This window comes from Teleopsis dalmanni, chromosome 1, assembly GCF_002237135.1.
Source record: "Teleopsis dalmanni isolate 2A chromosome 1, ASM223713v2, whole genome shotgun sequence".
Classification (NCBI taxonomy): Eukaryota; Metazoa; Arthropoda; class Insecta; order Diptera; family Diopsidae; genus Teleopsis; species Teleopsis dalmanni.
Window position 1 is genome coordinate 189,438,524 of NC_051846.1, and position 14,474 is coordinate 189,452,997.

General features: G+C 29.9%; 2 long non-coding RNA genes across 2 annotated transcripts; one reads left to right on the forward strand and one right to left on the reverse strand.

Annotated features, from left to right (window-relative positions):
- Positions 1-95: 95 nt before the first annotated feature.
- Positions 96-522, reverse strand: LOC119670861. The gene is made up of 2 exons (XR_005251737.1): positions 422-522; positions 96-310 (listed from the first exon to the last, which is right to left on the reverse strand). It is a non-coding gene; the product is annotated as an uncharacterized LOC119670861 (long non-coding RNA).
- A 521-nt stretch (positions 523-1,043) lies between these two features.
- On the forward strand, positions 1,044-2,198 carry LOC119670862. Its single transcript, XR_005251738.1, has 3 exons — positions 1,044-1,166; positions 1,226-1,567; positions 1,632-2,198. It is a non-coding gene; the product is annotated as an uncharacterized LOC119670862 (long non-coding RNA).
- The last annotated feature ends 12,276 nt before the right edge of the window (positions 2,199-14,474 follow it).

Here is a 14,474-nt window from a genome sequence, read left to right on the forward strand (position 1 = left end):
AAAAAATGAAATATTTTCTTATAATTATTTTTTAAATTTATTATATTTCAACATTCATATAAGCAAAACATTTATAATTTAAATCAAATTGTTGTATTCCTTAAGTATAAACAGTTTAACCGCGGGCAGCATAGACACACTTGTTAATATTGGCTTTGTAGAGTGAACCTTCGGGACAGCTGCCATGAATTGGACGGTCAGCAACGCACAGTTTCTCTGCGTTTTCTGTGAACTTTGCGGGGCAACTACCGGAAACCATGGCGATCAAAGCAAAGACAATAGCTAAAACCCAACCGAAATTCATTTTGTTCTAAAGAATAAATAATAATTTTGTTTAATAATTTAAAATTATTTTTGAAACTTTTAAATATGCATATAAATAAATATATTTAATTTAATATTTATAAATTAATGCACTCACTTTGTTTTGAAATTTGATTGTGGCACTTTTAAAAGTAAAAATCAGACTAAACTTCTCGGTTAAGCAGCTCGGAATTTATATGATTGCATAGGTTTCGTTTAGAAGTCAAGTCCAAACTTTATCGCTAACCTCTGACCATATTAAATAAGCATGTGATTATTTTGTATAAAACCCACTTGTAGATGATTATTTAATAATTGGAATAAATTTTTAAAAATAAATTAATATATTTATAAAATAAAACTTATACTTATCAGTATAAAAGAAACATAGAAAATATAGTTTTGTTTTGTATATATGCCCCCTTGAAATAGTTCTTTCAAACAAACAAGTTTTGAAGAAATAAACAAAAATAATAAAACATATATATATATATTTGGGTGAGCTAGAGTCATTATCAATCTTTCTGGAATGGGGATCAAAGCATCATTTCATACGAAACTGATTTAGATTTAGTATACGTTGATAAGTCGACTAAGTTACAACTGTTGGCTTCAAACTAATATTTTTATAATTGAAAAATGATGTGGAAAAACCAATTATTTATTTTTTTAAATAAATTAAAGCAAAAAACAGAATTAATAAAAGGTAGTCTATTAGTTTTTCCAAATATGTAAAGTTACCAATAACTTTGTGTCAATGTAGTTTATAAAGATGTTATGAATAAATCTTATAATGATGAATAAGAAAAATAAAAGAGTAAAAAAACCGAAAACATAAGAACACATGCAGATACTAGTTTAAGGTAGGTGACTATCTGAATATCTATTATAAACATTATAATGCGATAAACTACTCTACTAGGATGCAGCTTCACTGTTATGTGAAATGAAATGTCAGAAAGTGTTTGGTTTTAGTAATGCAGAAGCACAAGCGTACAAGATGCTAGTATCAAAATTCAGATACTCGCCACAAGAGCTTTAAAATGGAACCCAAGGGTAGTCAGCAAGCAAGTATGTCATCAGAAATGAAGAAAATAATAATTGCGACAAGAAACTACCTGCTACAAAATATATTGCAATGGAGGTAGTTCTAGAGCTCTCAATAATATTAGATTTGAAGAAAGCAGCATTAAAGACTATGTAAGGAAGGAAAGTACTGGATTGATCGACTGAGGAAGGAAATAATATTGGTTCATTATGTTATGTATGTATAATAATGTTACAGTACCAGTGCTTGAACCAATTCTCATATATTATTCGTACCCTAGTAAAATTGCAAAAGGAGATACCTTCCCTGAAATGGCAGTTTTTAATTATAGAACAAAAACAAAAGGCACACAAAGGCTTTTTAAATGGAGATTACGTTTGGTCAATGCTATTTGTTGAGTTATTTGTCAAGAAGTCGTGCTTAACGATGGCTTTGGTATGAATATCGTCTGGTATGGTATGATTATAGTATGGTATGTAGGTAGGATTGCAGAACACTTAAAAACAAAATAGATTTAACAGGTCTGTCTACAAACTACCCAGTAAATAGTAAACAACATATGAATGCGTTGTTGAAGTTATAGGCAAGTACTAATTGAACTCATGGACTGAGTAACCATTTGATTCAACGACTCAAATAATTGTAGCAAGAGCTGATATAAAACCACTGGGCAATATATATTGCGCTTAAGTCCCGAATGGTGATACAGCAGAGTGCTACCAAGTTATAGAAAAAAATGGTGGCTTTAGTTTTCACTTATGTTTTTCAAATAATAAATTACGGATTTCACTATAAGGTTAAGTATGTGAAATAAAAAGTGCTTTTATTTTTTACAATAAAAGGTGATAAGAAAAAAATCTAAAATATAACATTTCATATAATTTTCAAAGTTATTATAAAAACTATTAAGTTACCATTAAATACAAATTTAGTTATAATAAAATTGTTTTTTTTTTTATTTAATACGCTTTTGATACTTTTTCAACCTGAAGCCATTAAAGTCATTCAATAAAGCAAATACCAATGTGGTTTCCTAAAACTAGAAATCTATTTCTAGTCCATAAAATTATTTCAATCTCAGCAAATAGAATTGATTGACTTCTGATTGCATTGATTTTTGCTTTGGTATAAAGTTGCCACAAGCCTGTAAGTACACAAAACCCCCTCCCTCTGGCTCGAAAATAATGAGAAAATATTTGTGAACACTTCGTAGGTGTCAATTTTCATTAAATTGTGGCATCTTTGGCACATTTTTGGAACTTTAGGGAAATCTGAAGTGTTATAAACGAAAGCATTTTTTTTTGTCAGATATTAAAAGAATTTTTGTTTAGTGTAAGCGGATATGAGCATAAGAAATGTAAGTCATGTAGTACCAAACAGAAACTACAAAAAAAAAAAAATTAAAATGATATGAATAAATAGCATATAAACTGTATTTGAGATTGCTGGCGGATATAATACAAAAATTCAATTTAATACTGAATTTTCCAATAAATTTTTGGCTTATGGAAGTTAAAAAAATTGCATGTGTTGTTTTTTTATCACGCTGCATAAAGTTAAACGAAAATGCATAAAAATAAATATGAAGAGTTTATAAAATATATATAGATATTAAAAATTTTTTGGATAATATTCAAAACCACAAAAATCATAGTTGCTGCGTGCTGCTTCCGTTTCCGCCTTATCAAAAGCTGCATTGCAATATGCATCACTGGCTGTTTTTTTTTTGTCTTTTTTTTGCGTTGAGATACTTTTTAAATTATGTAAATGTTTGAAATACAATATTAGAGTTAAAACTTATTTATTTTTTTTATTTTTTTAACAAAAAACAAACGTTTTAACATTGTTTCGAAATAATGTTTTTAAAATAAAAGTTTTAAATATTTTATGAGTTTTGAAACTCATTTTAAATCCGATAAATTAATAATAGTTTGTATAATGTTTTCAAATACAATTTTTTTATTTTTTGCTTTAAAGTAGTAATAGTATGTAACATATATACGAGGGCGGTTTGATAAGTCAGCGACTTTTTGGATTTCTCGCGCAGTTACTCCAAATGCAACAGTGCTGTCGTTAGCAATATTCTACCAGTGGGCAACTTTCTAATTTTGGATAGCCGTTCAAAGCAACAAACTTCGTGAATTCTTACGAAAATGGAAAAAAGCGAATTTCGTTTGCTGTTTAAGCATTATTGGCCAAAATCCACGAATTGGGATAAGAACTGCTACCCCAACCAGCATATTCTCCAGATTTAGCTCCCTGCGACTATTTTCTGTTTTCAAACCTAAAGAAATGGCTGGGCGGTAAGAGATTTGGGTCGAATGAAGAAGTCATTACAGAAACAAGCGCGTACCTATTTTGAGAGCTTTGAGAAAACCTGTTATTTGGAGGGAATAAGAAAATTAGAACAACGCTGGACTAAATGTATTGAGCTAAAAGGTGATTATGTAGAAAAATAAAATGTTTATTTGTCGAAAAAAATTTGTTTTATTCAAAAAGTCACAGACTTATCAAACCGCCCTCGTATTTATATATAATTTCGTAATAATAAAATTATTGCTATAGTAATCTGTATATATATTTTATGTTTATTCTATTTGAACTTTTTCCTAAACAATCTGTACTTTTTATGCGAGTTAACTTCAAGCATTTGAAATATTTTTTAGAGATAGTTTTTTTCTAATATTGACACAATAAAAAATTCTATTAAAAATAAGTATATTTTTCATTAAACATGAAAATTGTGTATAAGCAAAATATATGAAACTGATTTAAATTCTAAATGAAAAATGAAAAATAAAAAATAAATGAACAAGGAAAAATATCACAAAATAAAGATAATATGTGCGCCTGGAAATAAACGAGCTCTGTGAGCGTTGCCCATTATTATTCAAATCCTGATGAAACCGATACAAATTCTATTTAATGTGGTTGACACGATTTCAGTTTTCATACAATTTTGCAAATTAATTTGCACATAAAATGATGGAAATTAAAATTCAACACCAGAATAAATATTTTCCAAAACGGTAATGGCTGCGTTCTGAAGTTTATACGCAAAGTGACTCCATTCTTTGGAGTTTTATGTGGGCGCCAAAAAACAATGGGCTTAGGTTGAATAGATAATTATGCCGGTGCATTTAAATTTATTTATTTATATGCAGAATTTAATTAATTTTGAATTATTTGCGATGTGGTTTCACGCATTTTGGTTTTGTCACAAACAGCTATTTTGCAGATAAGCCACGCCGTGAAGCGAGGTGCAGTTGCATTTCCAACTTTATGAAAACGGCGGAATTGCATATTTCACCGAAGTGAATCAGCATGCAAATTATTGCAAAGATACACAGACTCCACACATATAGAATAGTAAGTGTAGTGAGGGGACTATTAGTGGGTGATATTGAATTATGACAGTTTGTATTACTTTCGACGTCTGATTTTCATTATTATAATTAAAGAATATATGTATATAATACAGACGTAATACAAAAGCAAATACAGACGTAAATTTATGCAAATTTAATATGAAATAAAGTTATTATATTATAATCAAAGCATATTTCACGGTTTTAATAATAAATTTTATTGAATTGCACCAAAAAAATCAGAACAGCTGACAAAAATGCTTAAGACTGTGTGCTAATGAAAAATATTTTTCATATATTGAAGTGATTAAAAATAAATAAAGATAATATATATTTAAATATATATTATAAATATATATATATATTATAAATTTGATTATATATATTCAGATGTCTGAGTTGGTGAATCAGCACCTTTACTCTATTTTATCTGTGGACACTAAGAATAACTGAATACGGGGCTTTATAATATGATGGATCTAATGTCTTTGTATCTGCCTGTGTTTATCAAATGCTGATGCTGAGTGTTGGATTATGTGACTGTCAATTATATTGAACAGTTTCAGAGCACGGTCTTTAATGTATTTTTCGACTGAATCGACTCTCAGATCTCTGTGGATATCCGCTCCTCTTACGTACCATGGGGCGTTAACCAGTTTTCTTAAGGCAATATATTGCCCTCTTTGAAAAGTTTTTAAAGTTGAGTTTGGCGCTTGGCAAAACGCAATACTGCCATAGAGAAGTCCTGATTTAATAATCTGCTTAAATAGACTAACTCTATTCTTTATGTTGAGCTTTTTGCTGCTGAGGAGCGGGTGAAGGGAGTGTAATATTCGGGCAGCTTGAACTCGTTTGGACTTGAAATGTGCTTTCCAGGAGTGCTTGTTATCAAAGGTTATGCCTAGGTATTTGAGAGTATCGGCCCATTCTATTTCTTGTTTTTCTATCTTTAATTTTCTGGGTGCTTGGCGGCGCTTCCTGGTAATGAAAATTGCCCGAGTCTTTTCTGCGTTCAATTTTATTTTCCACTTTTTAAAATACTGAACAAGTACGTCAATGTGACCCTGTATGGTGTTGGAGACATTGCAGGCTATTTTGTCTGAGTACACAATACAAGTGTCGTCAGCATAGAGCGATAGCATAGAAGGCTCGAGTTTCGGTATGTCTGCAGTGAACAGGCTATAGAGCAGTGCAGATAACGGCGACTCCTGTGGTACTCCAGCCTGTATTGATTTTACTGAAGAGGTTGAATTGTTTACTTTGACTTGGAACGACCTTTCATTTAAGAAACTGTCTATGAGCTTGATAATAAATGGTGGAAAGTTCTGAGCAGTTCTTTGTTTAAATTATTTTACTTACTGGTGATGATGAGTTCAAATGAAATCTGAGTAACATAGATATTCTATTCAACCCCATTTGTAGATTCTGCAACCAGGAAGAGTCTAGAGCACACATTAGAAATGCATTGCACTGATAAATATCTCATGAACAATTCAAGCAACAGAGATTGGTTGCTGCTTTCAAGGGCAATAAGCTTGTATAAGATTTTACGGAGTTACCCTATACCTAACATTACAATAAATCTTCTTGTCGCAGTTCTCCAAATAACTCAATCACACAATTTAAATATAATATATCAATTTAATGCATTTTTTTTAAGAAAAGTATTAATATTATTGATATTTAGGTATATAAAATTCATAGGCCACTAAAAAATTTTTCTATTATTATAGAATATAAATTATAAATATATAAATCAAAAATACTATTTCTTTGTAATTGTCAGACTCCATTTCTGTGTGTCAGACTCCATGTAGACCCCCTATGGGTTTGTTGTGTTATTTCTAGAGTTCCTACTAAATGCTGTTCTTTCACTTATAGTGTTTTAGTTATTTTTATGTAAATGTTTAACATAAACTTATTATTATTTATTTTTATACAACCTAAAAATACAAAAGAAAATTTGAAGAATTTATTACAATTTTAAGAAGTATTTAATATTGATGTTTATTTTAAAAATATTTGATTACTGATGTGATTTAAAGTTCACAAAAGTGTATGTGTTTAAATATTTGTTTGATATGTTAAACATTTTTACTTAAATTTTCATAGTTAAAACTTTTTTGTAAAATACTTTAAATTTTTTTTAAAATAAATTTGTAATGCGCTTACGTATTATTTTTCACAGTATTTGCATCCAATTAACACTTTAGCATTGTTGGATTTAAAATTTAAATCATTATCAGCAAATTTGCATACAGAAAAAGTTGACTTTGGGCATTCGAGTGTTTCTACAGTAGAGACTTCCCATTGCAATTATTTCGAGAACTTTTTGCATAACTCTTACGAAAACTGACAGACGTACAGACAGACAGACAAGAAAGACAAAAAAGTACAAAGAGTATAGCAGAATACAGAGGGAAGTACTGTAAAAATAGAAAATAATAAAACTCTTATAAATACTACACAACATAAAAGTCATGTCAGTGTTAAACAGGATAAGAGAAACTCTTTAGTTGCACATGAAAATTAGTGTCCTCAGGGACTGACATGAGTAATAAAGTACTGTTTTTAGTTCGTTTGCCTGATGTCAGTCTGGTAGGAGACATGTACTAACACGTGAAATGACAGTATAGTCACGCTTTGGTCGAGAGAATTAGGCAAATATATTTTACTTCTGATATGCAAATAATGACAAAGGAAAGTAGGATATATAAGACTGATGAATAAATATATTCATATTTTTATTTATATAAACAATCTTTATTTATGCCATAACAAATAGAAATCAGTAACTTGCCTTCAGTTGCATATATGTAATGCAATCCTTTTAGTAATGCAAAACTTTTAGTAATGCACTCCCTTCAGTAATGCAATCCTTTCAGTAATGCAATCCTTTCAGTAATGCAATACTTTCAGTAATGCAATCCCTTCAGTAATGCAATAGTTTCAGTTATGCTATGCTGTGGGGAAAATAATAAAATGTAATATATTGAAGTGTATGTAATTACAGCTACAGCTACATAAGTAAAATGACCCAGAAACTCAAAAACTCTGATGAAGTTCAATTAAATAAATTAAGTCAATACAATCGAAAAATCAAATAACGTACATTTACAATAAATTTACTAAGTACCTGACAAAACTTAATTAAAAAACTTAAAAAAGAAAAAAATATATATTGAATCAATTCGATGTACTGTGAGAAGTTAGAAATTCATTAAACTAAAAATCAATGAATATTGTTGTGTGTTTCCTATAATTTCATTAAGGAACAAAATGCAATTAATACGCGTTCATGTACGCTTCCAAGTGTACAAGTGCGAGTATCTTTCGGAAAATGTGCTGAAAAACATTTAATTTAAATTACTTTACGCTTCAGCAGATGTACGTGTGTATGGCGTGTTACTGCTCCTAGGTTTGTAATTGCTCGTACGCAGCTGATATGCCACAATTTCAAGCAATTCCAACCGAATAGAAAATCCAATAATGAAACACTTACAAGCCAAGATACAAAACCACTTGAGGTAAAACATGATTGCAGAAGACTCAAGAAAATAATAGAGTAGGAAATAATAAAAATATACTAAAACTTCAGGAGCTATAAAAGCGAGTACCAACGTGTAATAGGAACAGGAACAACAATCACAACAATTACAACAATAGCAGCAACAACAACAACAATAACAATAGCAACAATTACAATAATAATAGTAGGAATAAGAATGATACTACAGGTAGCACCAATTGTGTATGCTTCATCATTTCATCTGCTTTCAATTCAACCGCAAAGGAGATGAAAGGATTCCTTTTAACTTAAAACTAATGCAACTTTACAATCAAAGCTGTAAGCTCTATGGGTATTTTAAACTAAGTAGAAAATAGTTAAGATTAAAAGAAATACAGATGTTTTCAACAATGAAATTAAAAAATATATACAAAAATATAAACATTTAGTGGTTTTAGTGACAATAGGAAGTTTCATTTGATTCGCTTAGTTTAAAAAGAAAGAATCAGATTAGTGCATTGCAAGTTGCTTTGATATATAATATATAATACTCGCAGTTTGAAAGTGTTTAGTCATTATATTTCTTGAAATAATAAAACTCTTTATGATTTAACACGAAAACTAGTTCAAGTCAGAGAATGCGATTGTTGAAAGCTTTTTCTCCTAATCCCAACTACTTTTACATGTTAAATGCAGACATAAGCTGCTAGCATAAGGCCTAAAAGGCTTTTTTCTGCACATAGGTGGAAAACATCGACAATCACAGTGTGAGAATTTGATCCATTAAAACCACCTCTTGGAAATAAATGGAGAAGATTTCAACCGTAGAATGAAAACTTCATTCCAATACTTAGAGAAAAGACACATGAGCGAGAGGTTTAAAACATAGATGACTAGAATTAGCATAAGGCCTAAAAGTTTTTTTTTTTGCACTTAGGTGGAAAACATCGACAGTCACAGTGTGAGAATTTAATCCATTAAAACCACCTCTTGGGAATAAATGGAGAAGATTTCAACCGTAGAATGAAAACTTCATTCGAATACTTAGAGGAAAGACACATGAGCGATGGGCTTAAAACCTAGAGGACTAAGTTTATTTAAGCTAGAACGTGCTGCAGGTAGATAGAGAGTAGGTGAAGGGAGCGGAGTTTTTGCATTAGCGCGGATGTAAGCGTGGACTAATGGTAAACTTTGTGATCGGAGTCACGAGTTTCGCGGTTACAAAGCGGGATGATGCTAGCTAGAGGCGGTTATAGAGGGAGATGCTATAGGCCAGTGTCCCATGCTCCTGATCATGCTTCTGTTTAAAAATCGAATTATAGGTATTCTCGTATGTAGAGTTCTTTTTGCAGCAAAGTTAATATATTGGTTTCATTCTATCTAAGTTTGCATAGCTTTAAATGTCTCTATTTCTGAATTGCTTACTTTTTTATTCATATAAATTTTTTAGTTGTTACAAATAAATTATGATATATATGTATTTAAAAAAAAGTGTATATAATAAATAATAACTTAAAAAAGCAAGCATACTCGAAAAAAAATGCATTAAGGGTTTTCCTTTTACCGCACTATGTTTTCATAGTAGTTTTACCAATTTTATAGTAATAAAGCATTACGTAGCAGATTTTTTTTTATATTTTATTCAATATAATTTATTGAACGAATGACACAACTTCTTTCACAAAGTAATGTCACTTTTTAAACAAACGTTTGTTTGATATGTTTAGATAAGTACTGTAGCATAGATAAGTAGCATCTAGTACAACTAGTGACAAAAACCGACGGTTACTTTTAATATTACATATTATAAGCGATTAAGAATGCAATATATTTGCATTTGTGCTTTAGACACTGCATTAGTTATACGCCCATTTTCTTAGCTTCGGTTATGCATGCAGTCAGTGCTCAAATGAAATAAAAGAAAAAAATATTCTCGTTAGGTTATGGCGGCAATGCAAATGGTCAACCAAGACCTATTGGCTTATTGTTTTACTATATAAGAAGTCGAAGCTCTAAAAACAACTTTGAACCTTTAGCAAAGTTCCAGAACCTACCAGAACAGGTAGGTTCTGGAACTGTTCCTGGACATGAATCGTCAAAATAGTAAGCCCATAGTATAGTTAATCGACTCTTATGTTAGTTGAATTTATTATTTTTGAATATATTTGATCAAAATAAAAAATATTAAATTTTATCTCAATTATTTCGAGTAAAATAATTAGTTTTACCAAAAATTTTCATTTAATACTATTACGTACATGAAGGTACATGAAGTGGAATTAAACAAGTACTTTCAAAATATTTAATACATAATAATTGCTTTCAAAATTCTGTAATTCAGTAATTTCGCAAGTGAAATGAGAAAGAAATGTTTAATGATATGAAATCCCCAAAAATTCCAAAAATAGCAGCACAAAAAAAAATGGTTTCCTGGGGACTGAAAACTTAAAAAAACAATAAATTGAAAATTTAATGCGACTTTGCAGCGTTTCAACTGTGCAACATTGTTGCAATTTGCTTTATTCCTGGCGGCTGTTGGCTTAATCTAAGGCTAAATGCAATTAAAATTTTATTTAAAAAAATGTTCAACCGAAACAGAGCGCAAAACACTGAAGCTCGAGTGTGCGGTGAGTACCACTTGGAAATGTGAATTATGCGCGTAATTTTGATGCTTTTGAGAGTCATTTACGAATGTAATTTTTTTCCATGGGATGAAGTTCAACAAAAGCACTTAAAAATGTGTTTCAACTCGCACAGGGATTAGCGCCTTTCCTTTGTGATTCGAGTGAAAAGGAAGGCGGCAGGGGCAGGATATTAAATAAAACGCCACAAATGCATATGATAACTGATATAAAAAACGAGTAATTAAGGAATTAGTTTAAATTAATACTTAAAAAAAAATGAAATAATTATATTCATAAAAGTAATTAAAATGAAGTTATAATCAAATAATAAAATTACTAAAATGAATGCACGCATAAGTATGTCGTTGGAGTGAATTACACAGATTTACATTTTAATTCGATGAAAATTTTGATTTTTGGTTTTTTATGGCTTGAATAACAGACCCACCAATCATCAGTTTTGCGAAATTTAGTGCGGAATCGCATATTTACGCCTTATAAACTCAACAAATTTTATTTCAGTCACGTCTTCTGCATATAAATGCCGGTTTATGGCAGTTTTGTGAAATTTTAAACTTGCGAATTCTTTCAATAAATCTGCTAAACAAAATCGAAAATAATACAATTTTTGCAGTGTACGTGTTCAATTTTTCAATTGATGATTGCGTGAAAGAACCATCTGTTGAGTGTATTTTTCAGATCACAAAGATTTTTTTTAATTTTATTTTTCATATTCAAATTCATAGAAGTGAGTACATAAAAAAGTTATTAAAATAAATATAATATTAAATTAATTTTTAACGTGAAGCCGCACTTGACTTGTATGTTCAAACAAATTTCACTTGCTGTGGTTTATTAGAACGAAATCATCAACCAGTTGTAGAATAATTGAATTAATTAATTATGAGGTTTTTTTCAAACAGTAGTGAACTAGAACAACAAAAATTTATTTTATAATATTTTTAATGAATTGAATTTTTGGCTGACCATACAACTGTTTCGAATATCACCAAATACCAATCAGCAATGGTTTTGGATATAATTCTTGTATTTGATTATTCGTTAATAATTTTTTGAGACTGCAAGTACCAGAAATCGAACTCATGCCCTGCCAAATTTGAAGTTCAAGTCAGCGCTCCTTAAACAACTGACCCAAAGTCATACCTGACTTTTTTATTCTCACATTTTTCTGGAGTTTAGTTATTTTTTTGTGAAAGTTTTATTAACAAATTCACTGAATTGAATTAATTAATTCTATATTTTAATAGTTAAATTTCTATACTATTCTTTTGCAGAGGCATTATTTATTGTATGATTTCATAAAAATATATATAATACTAGCTGACCCGGCGAACGTTGTTTCCCCTTGCAGTTAATTTTCCTGGCTCAGCTGAGTTATAATATTTGTTGTTATTCAACTTAACCTTTAGCATTTTAATGCTAAAATTATTTTGAATTGATTTTTTCTTTTGAACTACAAAAAGTCCACATGCATTACTTATGTTACAAATATTTTCATGTTACTTCAAATCCTTATAAGCACTACATTTTACATGAAAAAAGGTTTTTTTTAATATTATATTAACAGTTTTATTATGGGCTATAATGTTAACTTAAAGCTAAATCATGAACAATATTTTTTGTTAGGCCATTTTGTACGTATATATATAGATCAGAAGGCTTAGCTTGAATTTTGAAATTGATTTCATCGACATCTAAGTTCTTGGCAGCCAGAATCGCTCTACTTTGAAGCCATTGATGGTTCTGATAATTTTGATATATGTTAGGAAATACGTTTTCTATTAACTCCTCTTCCGAATTAACAATTTTATAACCATTTTCTGGCAATTTAATAAAGTGCGTATTTTCATGAAGACTTACGTTTCCGTTACCAATATCCAGCAATTGTTTGGCAAACAGTTCTGCAGCTAAATCGCTCTGTAGTCCAACACGCATGTTTTCGGTAAGTCGCAATATATGGACACTTCGCCACAAAATGGATGATTTTAGGCAAGCATTGATTTTCAATTAAAGCGCCTCCAAAAAGTCTATAGTTGGCATTTAAATCTTTAAGTGTTCATTTAATGCTTCCAATGAATATTTATGTGACATTGTGCATTCATCCCAAACAATGATGTGACATTTTTGAAGTACTTGAGCCATATTTAAATGTTTTTTAATATTGCATACCCCATTTTCACATGAATGTATGTTTAGTGGCAACTTTAGTGCCGAATGGGCTGTTCTACTACCATCTAACAATGTCGCAACGATTCCAGATGATGCAAGTGCTAAAGCGATATTTCCTTGCATTCTAACCTTTGCAAGAATGATTGAAATTAAGAAAGTTTTTCCAGTTCCACCTGGTGCATCCAAGAAAAAAAGCCGCCTTCTTTTGCCGCAATTGCGTTCGAAACCCGATCATAAATGACCTTTTGTTGGTGCGTTAAGATTTGTTCGCTTCTTGTAACAAATTCAACCAAATCTTCAGAGCTATACTGAAATTCGCGCTGCATATCATTGTTTAATAGATCGGTTGCCAAACGATTTATAATGCGGAATTTAAATGCACTTAAGCTATGCAACGGCAGTTTTACGATTCATTTTAGAGATTTTAAACTTTTTAAACAAATCAAAGTAAGCATGAATAAATTTTAAATTTCCAATATAAAAGTATATGGATACCAAAAAATAAAAAATTAATTAAAAAGACATCATCCAGTGGGCCAAATGGTGAATCTAAACCTTCCTTGAATCCACTTGAACACACACAAAAAATTATCAAAATCGGTGCAGCCGTTTAGGAGGAGTTCACTGTCAACACACGTACAGAAGAATTATATATATAAGATAAATATAAAATGATTTTTAGATTTTTATGCCAAATCAACTATAAATTGCACAGGCAACTGAAGATTTTTAAATTATGATTTCAAATTTATACTATACAGTTATATATTTAATCCCTTAACTCCTAGGAGGAGTATAGGACCGCAATACTATATAGTTACCAACAGATATTTTGAAATAATTGGACGTAAAAATGTTAGAAATGCAGTCAAACTTCCATAAGTCGAACTTTTGTTCAAGTCAATTCTCTACAACAAACTAAATAGAGTGCAAAAGGGTTTAAAGAGCAAATTACGTGCAAGTACAAAAAAAATATTTAACTGGAAGTCTCCATAAATGGAACATTTTTTTGTAAAATGATAACTCGACTTGTAGATGTTTGACTGGGTTATTATTATAAATTAAATGTGGCGATTAAATTAAACTCTTTACGTATTTTAATTAATTGAATTAAATAATTTTTTTATAAAAATAATAAAATTAAAATTACATAAATAATTAAATTTTCTTTTTTTCAAGGATTTCCTGCAAAATAGTTTTAAATTTTTACATGAGGGTGAAACACACATATAAATGAATATGAAAAAAAATTTTATATGAGTATAGTATGTATAAACTAACATACATATTTGAATATCGATTATTCTTAATAAACATTAGAGTGAACAAGGTTATAGCAACTCCATTTCACCTTTTTCTTTATAATTTACGTCAAAAGATTTATTGTTAAAAATTTATGCATTAATTAAAGTGTTAGTAATTTTAACTTATCA